This window comes from Hypanus sabinus, chromosome 1 (genome assembly GCF_030144855.1).
Source record: "Hypanus sabinus isolate sHypSab1 chromosome 1, sHypSab1.hap1, whole genome shotgun sequence".
NCBI lineage: Eukaryota > Metazoa > Chordata > Chondrichthyes > Myliobatiformes > Dasyatidae > Hypanus > Hypanus sabinus.
The window spans coordinates 141,524,185-141,535,630 of record NC_082706.1 but is presented as its reverse complement, the minus strand read 5'-3'; the positions used below and the strand labels follow the sequence as shown (position 1 = coordinate 141,535,630).

Sequence of the window (11,446 nt, the reverse complement as noted above, 5' to 3'; positions counted from 1 at the left end):
AATAGATTTATTGGATACAAATAGAACAATTTATTTACTTTTATATTTGTTAAAGAATGCACAACAGTAAGCACAGGACAGTTGTTTTGGTCTATTATGCTGTGCTAATCTAATTAGACCAACACCTAATAAATTTTACCCCTCTTCCTTTCCATTGACCATATTCCTCCTTTCATGTGTCTCTTTAAGAGTCCTTAAATCTCCTGTGCTATCTACCTCTACCACCATCCCTAATAGTGCATTCCACCACTCTGTGTAAAAAGAAACTTGCCTCATGTACCTCCTTTGTATTCTCCCCCTCTCACCTTATCTATAGTATTAGACATTTCAAGCTGGGGAAAAAATTCTGGTTGTCTGTCTATCCTCACATAATTTTATAATCTTCTATCAAATCTCCCTTCAGTCTCCATTGCTCCAGAGAAATCAACCCCAGTTTGTCCAATTTCTCCCCATAGTACATGTCCTTCAAACCAGATAGCATCCTGTAAATCTCTTCTGCACCTTTTCCAAGTCTCCACATCCTTCCAAAATGAGGCAACCAGAAACAAAAGTGTTACTCTAAATGTGGCCTATGCAGAATTTTCTAAGGCTGTAACATAATTTTCCTGGTTCATTGTTCTAACTAATCAAGGCAAGCATGCCAAGCATTTACTTTACTACCCCATGAACCTGCGCGGGTACTTTTAAACAGCCAACGTCCAATGCCCCACCGTTCATCAGCACTGTTAACGATCCTCTCCTGTGTGCGCTCCCTTTGTATTTTGGACACATAACTTTGATGTTGTCATTTAGTTTAGAAAATTTAATGCAAAATATCTGGATCATGTTTTTTCTAAAACTGTCATTCTTCAATCTCATGGGACCCATCTATTTAGAGGTGGCAGCTAAACTGATGTCCTTCACTTTTATAGCATAGGAACTGCTTGGGTTGATGAAGGTATTAAGGAATAGGTTAAGAAATGGAAAGCATTCCTCCAACAGCGTTGGGAGAAAAGGGAAGCAATAAAATAATTGATTCTCTAAAAATGAAGAACATGGTTTCAGCAGTGCTAAAGGGGAATATTGATCTTTTATTATTAATGGGTCCAAATGCTTTGTAGAGATTCCTTGGTTTAGAAATCAGTGCTACAGTAAAGGCACAAAGGCAGATGCATTTTCTTCAATAAAACTGAAGAACACTTGAGTGGTGCAGACACTAATCACCACGGTTTAGCATTACTATGACCACTATGCATTAAAATTGACAATTTTTTGTTCTAATTGTGTTTCCTTGTAAAATTGTGCATAATTTATGTTCTTCCGAATGCTGCTTATCTGATGCCGCAGTGAGCAGCCTTCTCCATTTCACGTGTGTCTACATTAATTGTGCATATGACAATAAACCCAACCTTAACTAAACAGACTTATTAAACTATTAATTGTTCATGGTGCAAAGCCACATCAAAGTGTTACTTCACCAGCTACAAATACTGCTGGAAGCAGATAGTAAATTAACCAGAGAGCTGTATTAAAAGGGCAATGCTTGGCAGTTGTGTGTGAACTGATTACATGTTCGGTACCCCTTATCCAAAATCCAAAAATTTTGGAAGTGGTCATGACATCACAAATGGAAAATTCCACATGTCATTTGAAAGGTTCCCAGGCAATGCCCAGGTCTCTGTGCATCACAAGCAGTTATCAGACGTGAGTTCACATACTGTATGTAATGAACAGAACTTACTGAAAAATATAAAGACACTGCATGAAGCAAAAAATGAAAATCTCAATCATGTATTAAAAGAGTGGATTTGTTGATCATGAAACAAGCAAAGATCTTTCACGACAATCTGAAAATTGAAGATAATTGTGAATATTCAGCAGGTTGCTTGCAGAAATTTAAGAAAAGGCACAATATTAAATTTTTAAAGATTTGTGGTGATAATATATCTGCTAATCAAGAAGCAGCAGAGAAATTCATTGATGAAAATCTATGTCTGCATCAATACATATGTGTGATGAACAAGTGTAAGACAAAGACTGATTAGCGGTCACACAGAAAATCAGTCTGAAATGACTCTGAATGTCTGAAATGATGGCAATACCAAGCTATCTTATTATATATTCAGAAATCTGAAAAATATCCAAAATCTGAAACACTTCCGGCCCCAAGCATTTCGGTTAAGGTGTACTCAACCCGTATTGGTAATGACTCCGAGTTCACACAGTGCAAGAAAACTTCAGTTAGCTTGGCACCCTTTCTCAAATAGTCTCAGCTCCCCTTGTCATCCCAACAGTGACCTAGGTCCTTGTTGACAAAAAAGTCGCAGATTTACCTGAAACTTATCTACAAGCATCTTGCAAAAAAAAGTGAACCAAGGATATTTGTATACTTCAATAGTGATAGCAGAAGCAGATTTAGAAGTGACATTTTCCCAAGGGGAACTGGGTGGATATAGACACTGAGGCACTATAGAGACACTGAGTGATTGTAATGTTTGGTTTGGTTAGGTTGGTTTATTAATGTCACGTGTACAGAGATACAGTGAAAAGCTTGTCTTGCTTACTGTTCATACAGAGAAGGTGCAGTGCAGGTAAATGATAGGGTGCGAGATCATAACATGGTAGATTGTGAGGTAAAGAGTCTGTCTTATCATATTAGGGATATAAATGTATTAACATAGTCTTATTACAGCGGGGTAGAAGTTTAACTTCAAAGACCTAGTATGGACATGAAACCCCAGGTAACTGCCTCCAATACTCAGAATCAGAATTATTATCAACACAAGAGGTTCTGTCGGTGCTGGAAATCGGATTTATTATCACAGACTATGTGTCACATATGGCTTTAGATTTATGGAGGATGTCGCAGGACATGGGGGACTGAGTTGTGGAGAAAAGTGGAGCAGTGAAGGGCTTTGTTCACTGAAGCACTGGAAAATAGGAATGAAGAATCTTATAGACGTGTATAAAATCATGAGGAGAAAGGCACAAAGTCTTTACCCAAGGTTAGGGAATCAAGAACTAGGAAGCAAAAGTTCAAGTTGAGAGGGGAGAGGTTTGATAGGAACCCAGAAGGTGGTCAGTACATGGATTGAGCTGCTAGAGGAAGAGTCTCGGCCTAAAATGTCAACTGCCCGATCTGTGGAGTTCCTCCAGCATTTTGTGTGTGGCTATTATTTCATTTTGCTGCTTTAGACCAAGTTGTGTTTGATAACTGATTTGCAATGTGTTATGTCAAAGGTGCTACCGAGGAATTCATGTATTCAGGTAGCTGTAACGTAACATGCTCTGTTTCACTCATATCCTTGGGCTACAAACACATGACTTATGGACACCCCTACAAACGATTGATATATTATCCATAACGTAAAATAATTCGAAAGTCTGAGGTTCATACGCATGTTCTTCCTGTAAAAGACATCTACTTTCGCCTCACTCTCACTCTACTTTTACTAAGTGCTCTTTCTCATTGGTCTATGTGCTTTTGATGACACTCATTAGAATACAGTGAAATTACCATATGATCAGTCAGGACATTGTGTACAAGAGTTAGGGCATCTTGTTTACAGCTGAACCAGGTATTGTTGAAGCTGCACTTGGAGTATTGTGTGCAGTTCTTGTCCCCAAGCGATAGAAGTGGATACAATTACGACATTTAAAAAGGATGGTGCAGAAGACATTCACAAGGATGTTGCCAGGACTGAGGGATTGTGTTATAAGGAGAGGCTGGATGGGCTGGGGCTTACTTTGTCCTGGAGCATTGGAGGCTGATGGGTGACATCATAGAGGTTTGCTGTAAAAAATCATGACAGCCTAGAATCATAGAGCCACACAGCACTACAGCACAGAAACAGGCTCTTCAGCCCATCTAGACCATGTTGAACTGTTATTCTGCCTAGTCCTATCAACCCGCACCTGACCAGAGTTCGTTATACCCTCCCATCCATGTATTTATTCAAACTTCTCTTAAATGTTGCAATTGAGCCTGCATCCAACACTTCTACTAGTACTTCATCCCACACTTGCACCACCTTCCCAAAGTGCAAACCTCAAACTTGTCAGTACTAAATGTCATCCGCCATTTTCCAGATTATTCTGATCCTGCTTCAAGCTTTGATAGCCTTCCTCGCCATCCACTAGGTCATCTGCAAATTTGCTGATCCAGTTCATTAATATATATGACAAACAACAATGAACCCAGCACTGATTCCTGTGGTGGTGGCACTCCACTATTCACAGGTCTCCAAAGAGGCAACCATCAAATATCACTCTCTGGCTTCTCCTGCTTAGCCGATGTTGAATCCAATTTCACCCTGAATGTCAAGCAACTGAACCTTCTGGATCAACTTTCTGTGCAGGACTTTGTCAAAGGCCTTGCTGAAGTCTATGTAAACAACATCCACTGACTTTCCTTCATCAACCTTCCTGGTTACCTCCTCAAAGATATCTATGAAATTGGTTAGACATGACCTACCATGCACAAAGCCATGTTGACTATCCGTAATCAGGCCTTGCCTATCTAAATTCATTTATATCCTGTCCCTTAAAGTATCTTCAATAATTTACTCATTGCTAACGACAAGCTCACTAGCCTGTAATTTCCCGTCTTATTGTTTGAACCTCTCTTGAACAGCAGAACAACATTAGCTATCCTCCAATCCAGTCCTCTGGCACTTCATTTGTTACTAGGGAGGTTTTAACTACCTCTGCCATGGTCCTTGCCATTTCTGTACTGGTCTCCCACAAGACTGAGGGGACACCTTGTTAGGCCCTAGGGACTTATCCACCCTAATTTACCACTGACCATGAGATAGAGGAGCAGAATTAGGGCATTTGGTCCAACGATTCTGCTCCACCATTTCATTATGGCTGATCCAATTTTCCTCTCCGCCCCAATTTCCAGCCTTCTCCCCTTATCCCTTCATGTCCTGACCAATCAAGAATCTATCAACCACTGCCTCAAATATACATATAGTCTCCACTGCAGCCTGTGGCAATGAATTCCACAGACTCCTCCCTCTCTGGCTAAAGAAATTCCTCTTCATCTCCATTCTAAAAGGACACCCCTCTATTCTGAGGCTGTGTCATCTGGTCTTAGACTCCCCCACCATAGGAAACATCCTCTCCACATCCACTCTATCAAGGCCTTTCACCATTTGATAGGTTTCAATGAGGTCACCCACATTCTCCTGAAGTTTAGTGAATACAAGCCTAGAGCCATCTGACGCTCTACATTTGACAAGCCTGGAATAATCTTCATGAACCTCCTTTGAACCCTCTCGAATTTCAGCACATCCATTCCAAAATAAGGGGTCTAACCTGCCCACAATTCCCCGTGTGGCCTCAGAAGTGCTTTATAAATTTTCAGTATTACATCCTTGCTTTTGTATCCTGGTCCTCTTGAATTGAATGCTAACATTGCATTTGCCTTCCTCACCACAGACTCAACCTGCAAATTAACCTTTAGGGAATCCTGCACACAGACTCCCAAGTTCCTTTGCACTTCAGTTTTTTGTATTTTCTCTCCATTTAGAATATAATCAATCTTTTCATTTCTTCTACTGAAATGCATGACCATACACTTTCTGGCACTGTAATCCATCTGCCATTTCTGTCTAAGTCCTTCAGTAGCTTCTCTACTTGCTCAAAACTACCTTCTCCACCCCCGAAACCTATCTTCATAGCATCTGGAAACTTTGCAACAAAGCCATCAAATCCATCATCCAAGTCATTGACATATAACATAAATAGAATCGGTTCCAACACAGAACCCTGTGCAACACCACTAGTCACTGGCGGCCGGCCAGAAAAGGTTCCCCTTTTTCCCACCTTTCCCTCCTACCAATCAGCCACTGCTTTATCCATACTAGAATCTTTCCTGCAATATCATGGGCTCATAGCAGCCTCATGTGTGGCACCTTGTCAAAGGCCTTCTGAAAATCCAAGTACACATTCAACCGATGAAGTACACAACAATTTACCTCAAGGCAGCAAACATTTCCTCTTCTGTAATCCAGATGTAGTCCATGACCTCACTACCGTTTTGCCTCCCGAGTAAATACAAATGCAAAAATAATAGTTAAGATCTCCTCCAACCTTTTGGCTCTGTGCTCAGATGACCACGCTGATATTTAAGGGGAAATAGGTTGTGTGTGTGTGTGTGTGTGTGTGTGTGTGTATAAAAATCACAAGGGGCATAGAGAAGGTAAATGGTCACAGTTTTTTTTTCTCTCCGGCCTAGGGGAGTCTTCAACTATAGGGCATAAGTTTAAGGTGAGAGGGAGAACGATTGAAAGGGGAACTGAGCGGCAAGTATTTTGTACAGAGGGTGATGGGTACTGTATATGAACCAGCTGATGGAGAAAGTGGCGGAGCCGGGTACAGTTACAATGTTTAAAAAGATACTCGGACTGGTACATTGACAGCCATCGGTATGGGCCAAACGTGGGAAAATGAGACTAGCTCAGGTAACACTTGTTTGGGCCGAATGGCTTGTGTCCATGCTGTGTAACCCCATGACTATAACTGAAGGTGACAATAGGATTCTATCGATTGAACCCCTCCCGCGATCCGTCTCCCAGCAGAATTACTGACCCTCCAGCGCATAACAACCCATCCAGGAACTTTGTGGTTTCCGGTGCTGCGTCTTTAATAAAGAGCTTTGGCGCGGCTCCTTGTCAAAAGGCAGCACAGGTACAGTGGGCCGAGCGGCTGCGAAGCTGCACTGGCTAATACTGAGCCGCGCCAAAGGCACCTTAGCTCAAGCAATGCCCAAAGCACACACCTGGATCCGTGGGGAAACGGCTGAGAGCCATTATATGGGATTATTTCGCTTGTAACCAGCTTTACAAACCGCTCTGCGCTGGATAAACACAGAGGCACAAGGTTCAGACGATATGGTAAATACAAAGAGGTTATTCAGTGTATGGGTATTGACATGCTGTGGAGCTACCTCCTGTTAACAATTAATCCTCCGCGGGCGATAAGTTGGTTCACAATGGCCCCTTTACATCGCACAGAATTCAGGGCAGTTTGAAATGGAACATGGAGAAAAGGCAGGCTGGGTTCAGTTGGGCTCGGTTGTCCCGTCCAGGGTCAGTGACAGGGACGCCCAACAGAGACGGGAAGAGGAAGAGGGAGAGAACGCGATAGGATGGGGGGGAGAGAGCGCGCGATAGGATGGGGAAGAGAGAGAGAAGGCGTACAGGGTTGGGAGGGGAGAGGGAAGGAGGGAGTGAGGACTCGAAGAAGGAGGGGGAAGAGAGCGAGAGAGCGGGAGAACGGCTGATGTCCGGTGGCCGTCCTGCTGCGAGGGTCGAACATCTAAGGCTCTAGGGTGGGTGAGTGCGGTCAGTCCCCCTAGCTTGTTGATCAACTGCGGGAGCCCGCTTCGTGATTCTCTGCGGGAGGCTTGTTTGTGCGTGAGAAACAGAGATGTCGGAGTGGGTGGAATAACGTGTTTGGCGTGTGTGTGCGAGTGTATACATGTGCGTATGTGACAGTGTAAATGTGAGATTGTATATATGTGTGACTATGTGTGTGTTTGCGTGTGTGTATATACTGTACGTATTATTGTGTGAGTTTGCCTGGGTGAATATGTATGTTTGTGTCTATTGTGAGTGTGTTTGCGTGTGATGTGTGTGAATATGCGACGTGTGTGGTGTGCAAGTGTATGTATGTCAATGTGTGGTGTGCGTGTGTAATGTGACGTGTGCGTGGGAGTGTTGTGTGTTTGAGTGTGCATCTGTGTGTGTGTGATGTGTGTGTTTGTGTATCCGTCTCTCTCCACAGCTCACATCCAACTGCTTGGCACATGCGTAAAGCGCGCCGCGTCCCTAAAGTGCCAGGAACACACAAATCAAAACACACACACACACACATACAGAGACAGACAGAGAGACAGAGAGGTCTGAGCTGCCCCTCTCCCGCGCACACACACACACCCTCTTACCTGAAGCATTGAAAGTCGGGCGGATGGTCGGCCTTCTCTCCGCTCCGCTCGCTGCGATACACGGGAGAGAATGCACCGACCCGTCTTCCAGCGGCAAGCTTAAGGTAGGCGAGAGAGAGAGGGAGAGAGAGAGAAAGAGTTGCTTCAGGGCATTGAAACCCCCCAAGGCAAGGATAAAGACACAATTAGCTCATTGCTTCCCCTCGCGTCTCACCCAATCTGCAAAGAAAAGTTAAATTTAATTAACTGTTTTCCAGGTGCTGTACGGGATTTCCGCCTTGCTTTTGTCCCGTCCGTGCGAGATTTTGTTTCAATTTTTATTTTGCCATCACATTGTGTAATTTTAGTCCTTGCATTATTTTCCTTTGTTTGCAACAGTCTCCCTCTCGTCAGTTCCAACTTGCTCATTACTCTCCCTCCCTCTCTCTGTACAGAAAGCTGATTTTAATCGCTATGATTAGTTTTGATGTGATGGTTACTGCGGGCGATTTCTCTACAAATGGATCGAGTGTTTCTTTGCCAGAAGAGAGAGGGAAAGGGGAGGGGTGGGTGGGTGGGTGGATGGTGAAATGAGAGAGGAATGAGGGTGTGAGAGAAATGGTGGGGGTGGGGGGTTGAAGCGAGGGAGGTTGGGAGGAAAGAAGGAGGAAGTAAAGGGGTAGAGAGTTGATGCTATGGGGAAAACGATCGCCAAAAAAACGTCTATTGTTGGAGGGATAGATGAGGAAAGAGATAGAGGGGAGAAGGAGGCGAAGAATGGGAAAAGTGCAGAGAAGAATTACGAGGATGTCGGGACTAGAGGGCATGAGTTACAGGGAGAGGTTGCTCTTTATTAATTGGAGAGTGAGGGGGGACCTCATAAGAGTGTTTAAATGGAGAAAGGTGTGGATAAGATGGGCAGCAAGACCTTAGGACAGGGGTCCAAAACTGGTGGCCTTAAGTTTAGGGTGAGAGGGGAAAGATTTGGAACAGACCTGAGGGGCAGAGGGTGGGGAGTATATGGAACCAGCTTTAAGAGGAAGTGGTTGAGACAGGTATCTTTAAAAAAAACACCGGTAGGGGCAAGGCTTGGAGGGAAATGGACTGAATGTGGGCAATTGGGGATAGCCATACCTGCTGTATTACTCTTTGACCCCATGAGGTGAGGGAAGTGTTAAAATCCTCTCCCCAGTTACCCCCCCATCCAGCAGTGATGAATGGCCACTTACTGTTGGCAGTTATCCTTCCCAAATACCCGAGAACACTGGCTCATCCCGGGGAAGGAACAGCAGAGCATTTACCTGACTGTATTTCAGTTATATTTTGCAACTGGTTTGCATATAGGGTAACTGTGTAAAACTCAGATTTGCCCACCACCTGCTCCAGCTGCCTTTTCCCATCAGGTCCACTGAAACTGGTACGTGGAGCAGTGCCTCAGTGTCGAGCTGCGGTGGGATGGGGAGGGAAGAATGTTGCTCTTGTGCAGTAAATAAAGAACATAGCCCAGGGCAGAGTTAAAGAAATGTAGACTTCTGGAGTCTTTTCTTGTCAGAGCGATCAGATCTCATGCCTGGCAGCTTTGCTTCTGGCCCAGTGAAGTTCCTGAGACCATTGCTGGGGCACAAAGCTTCACACTGCTGGTGGCGGGGGTGGGGGTGGGGTGAGGAATGACAGACCAAGTCCATATTCTGGCTGAGCAACATTTCCTGCCAGAAATAAAATGAAGTTGTGAAAGTGCTTGGAGAAAGAAACCAATCAATATATTTACAAAGCATTTCCAGTGGTGAAGGAGGCCAGATGGCCCCCAAGGTCTATCCTGTCCACAAAGCTCATCTGTCCTTTCGTGCAGTCTTTAAAGCCATTAGATACAAGCCATTCAGCCCATCAATTCTGCTCTGCCATTCAACCCCTTTACCTTACCTTTTCTCTGTAACCGTTAGTTAGACCATAAGTAATATTAAGACATAGGACCAGAATTAGGCCATTCAGCCCTACGATTCCCTCCATATCTATATCAAGTCTGCATCATAATCCCCTTACTAATTATGAATCCATTGACTTCTGTCTTAAATACACCAAGTGGCTTCCAGCATCAACTGTGGCAACAATTTCCACAGGTTCAGCACCCTCTGAATGAAGAAATTGCTTCTAATCTCCATTCTAAAGGAAAGGCCCTTTATTCTGAGGCTGAGCCCTCATCTTCTCTCCATGTCTACTCTGTCCAGGTGTGTTTCCCTTTGAAAACTCTTGTGACTCACCCGAACCCCATCCACCCCATGGGCCACATTTCAATTTCCCTCTCGAGAGCACATTAATAGGTAGATGTACCCTGATACATGTAAAACGTTTTGTTTGCATTTCATCCAGACAGATAATTCCATACATAATTACACTGAGTTAGTATAAAGGGAAAACAGCAACAATTCAGAATATAGTGTTACAATTGTAGAAAAAGTGCAGTGCAGACAGACAAATAAGGTGTAAGGGCCATGATCAGGTAGATTGGAAAATCAAAATTTCATCTTTATTGTACCTGGCTGTTCCAGGTCTCCACTGTCCCAAACTCTGTAAACATTAAACAAACTGCACAGCACAGGCCCTTAAACCCACAATGTTGTGCTGGCCTTTTAACCTACTCCAAACTTCTGTCCCACATAGCCCTCCATCTTTCTATCATCCATGTGCCTGCTTAAGAGTCGTCTGAATGTCCATAACATACCTGCCTCTAGCACCACTCCTGGCAGTACAATCCATGCACTTACCACTCTCTGTAAAACACATCTCTCAATCCCCCATACCTTTCTTGAATCACCTTAATATCATATCCTCTTAGACCAGAAGCTATAGGAGCAGAATTAGGCCATTTGACCCATCATGTTGGCTCCACCATTTCATCATGGCTATCCAATTTTCCTCTCAACCCCAGTCTCCTGTCTTCCCCCCATATCCCTTCATGCCCTTACCAATCAAGAATCTTATCAACCTCTGCCTTAAATATACATACTGACTTGGCTTCCACAGCCGCCTGTGGCAAAGAATTCCACTGATTTACCACTCTCTGGCTAAAGAAATTCATCCTCATCTGCATTCTAAAAGGACGCCCTTCTACTCTTAGGCTGCGTCCTCTCGTCTTAGATTCTCCCAACATAGGAAACATCCTCTTGCATTAGCCATTGCTGCCCTGGGACATAGGCTCTGGTTGTCCACTCTATTTATGCCTTTTATCATCTTATTCACCTGTATCAAGTCACCCCTCATCCTCCTACACGCCAAAGAGAAAAGCCCTAGCTCACCCAACCTTTCCTCATAAGACATGCTCTCTGATCCAGACAGCATCCTGGTAATCTCTCTATCTTCTCTAAAGCTTCTCCTTCCTATAATGACACGACTAGAAATGAACACAATTCTCCAAGTGTGGTCTAACCAGAGTTTTATAGAGCTGCAACATTACCTCATGGCTCTTGAATTCATTCTCTTGACTAATGAAGGCCAATACAACATATACCTTCTTAATCAATTTGTGATTAACCACCCCAT

At 43.7% G+C, this 11,446-nt stretch overlaps 1 protein-coding gene across 2 annotated transcripts in view; it reads right to left on the bottom strand.

Annotated features, from left to right (window-relative positions):
• The window catches only part of kctd1 (potassium channel tetramerization domain containing 1), a 146,842-nt gene extending 138,483 nt beyond the window's left edge, over positions 1–8,359 (bottom strand). For both annotated transcript variants that reach the window (XM_059977398.1, XM_059977406.1), the window contains exon 1: positions 7,931–8,359. The gene's annotated coding sequence lies outside the window, so the exon portion shown is untranslated. The remainder of the gene's footprint in view (positions 1–7,930) is intronic.
• Between the last annotated feature and the right edge of the window lie 3,087 nt (positions 8,360–11,446).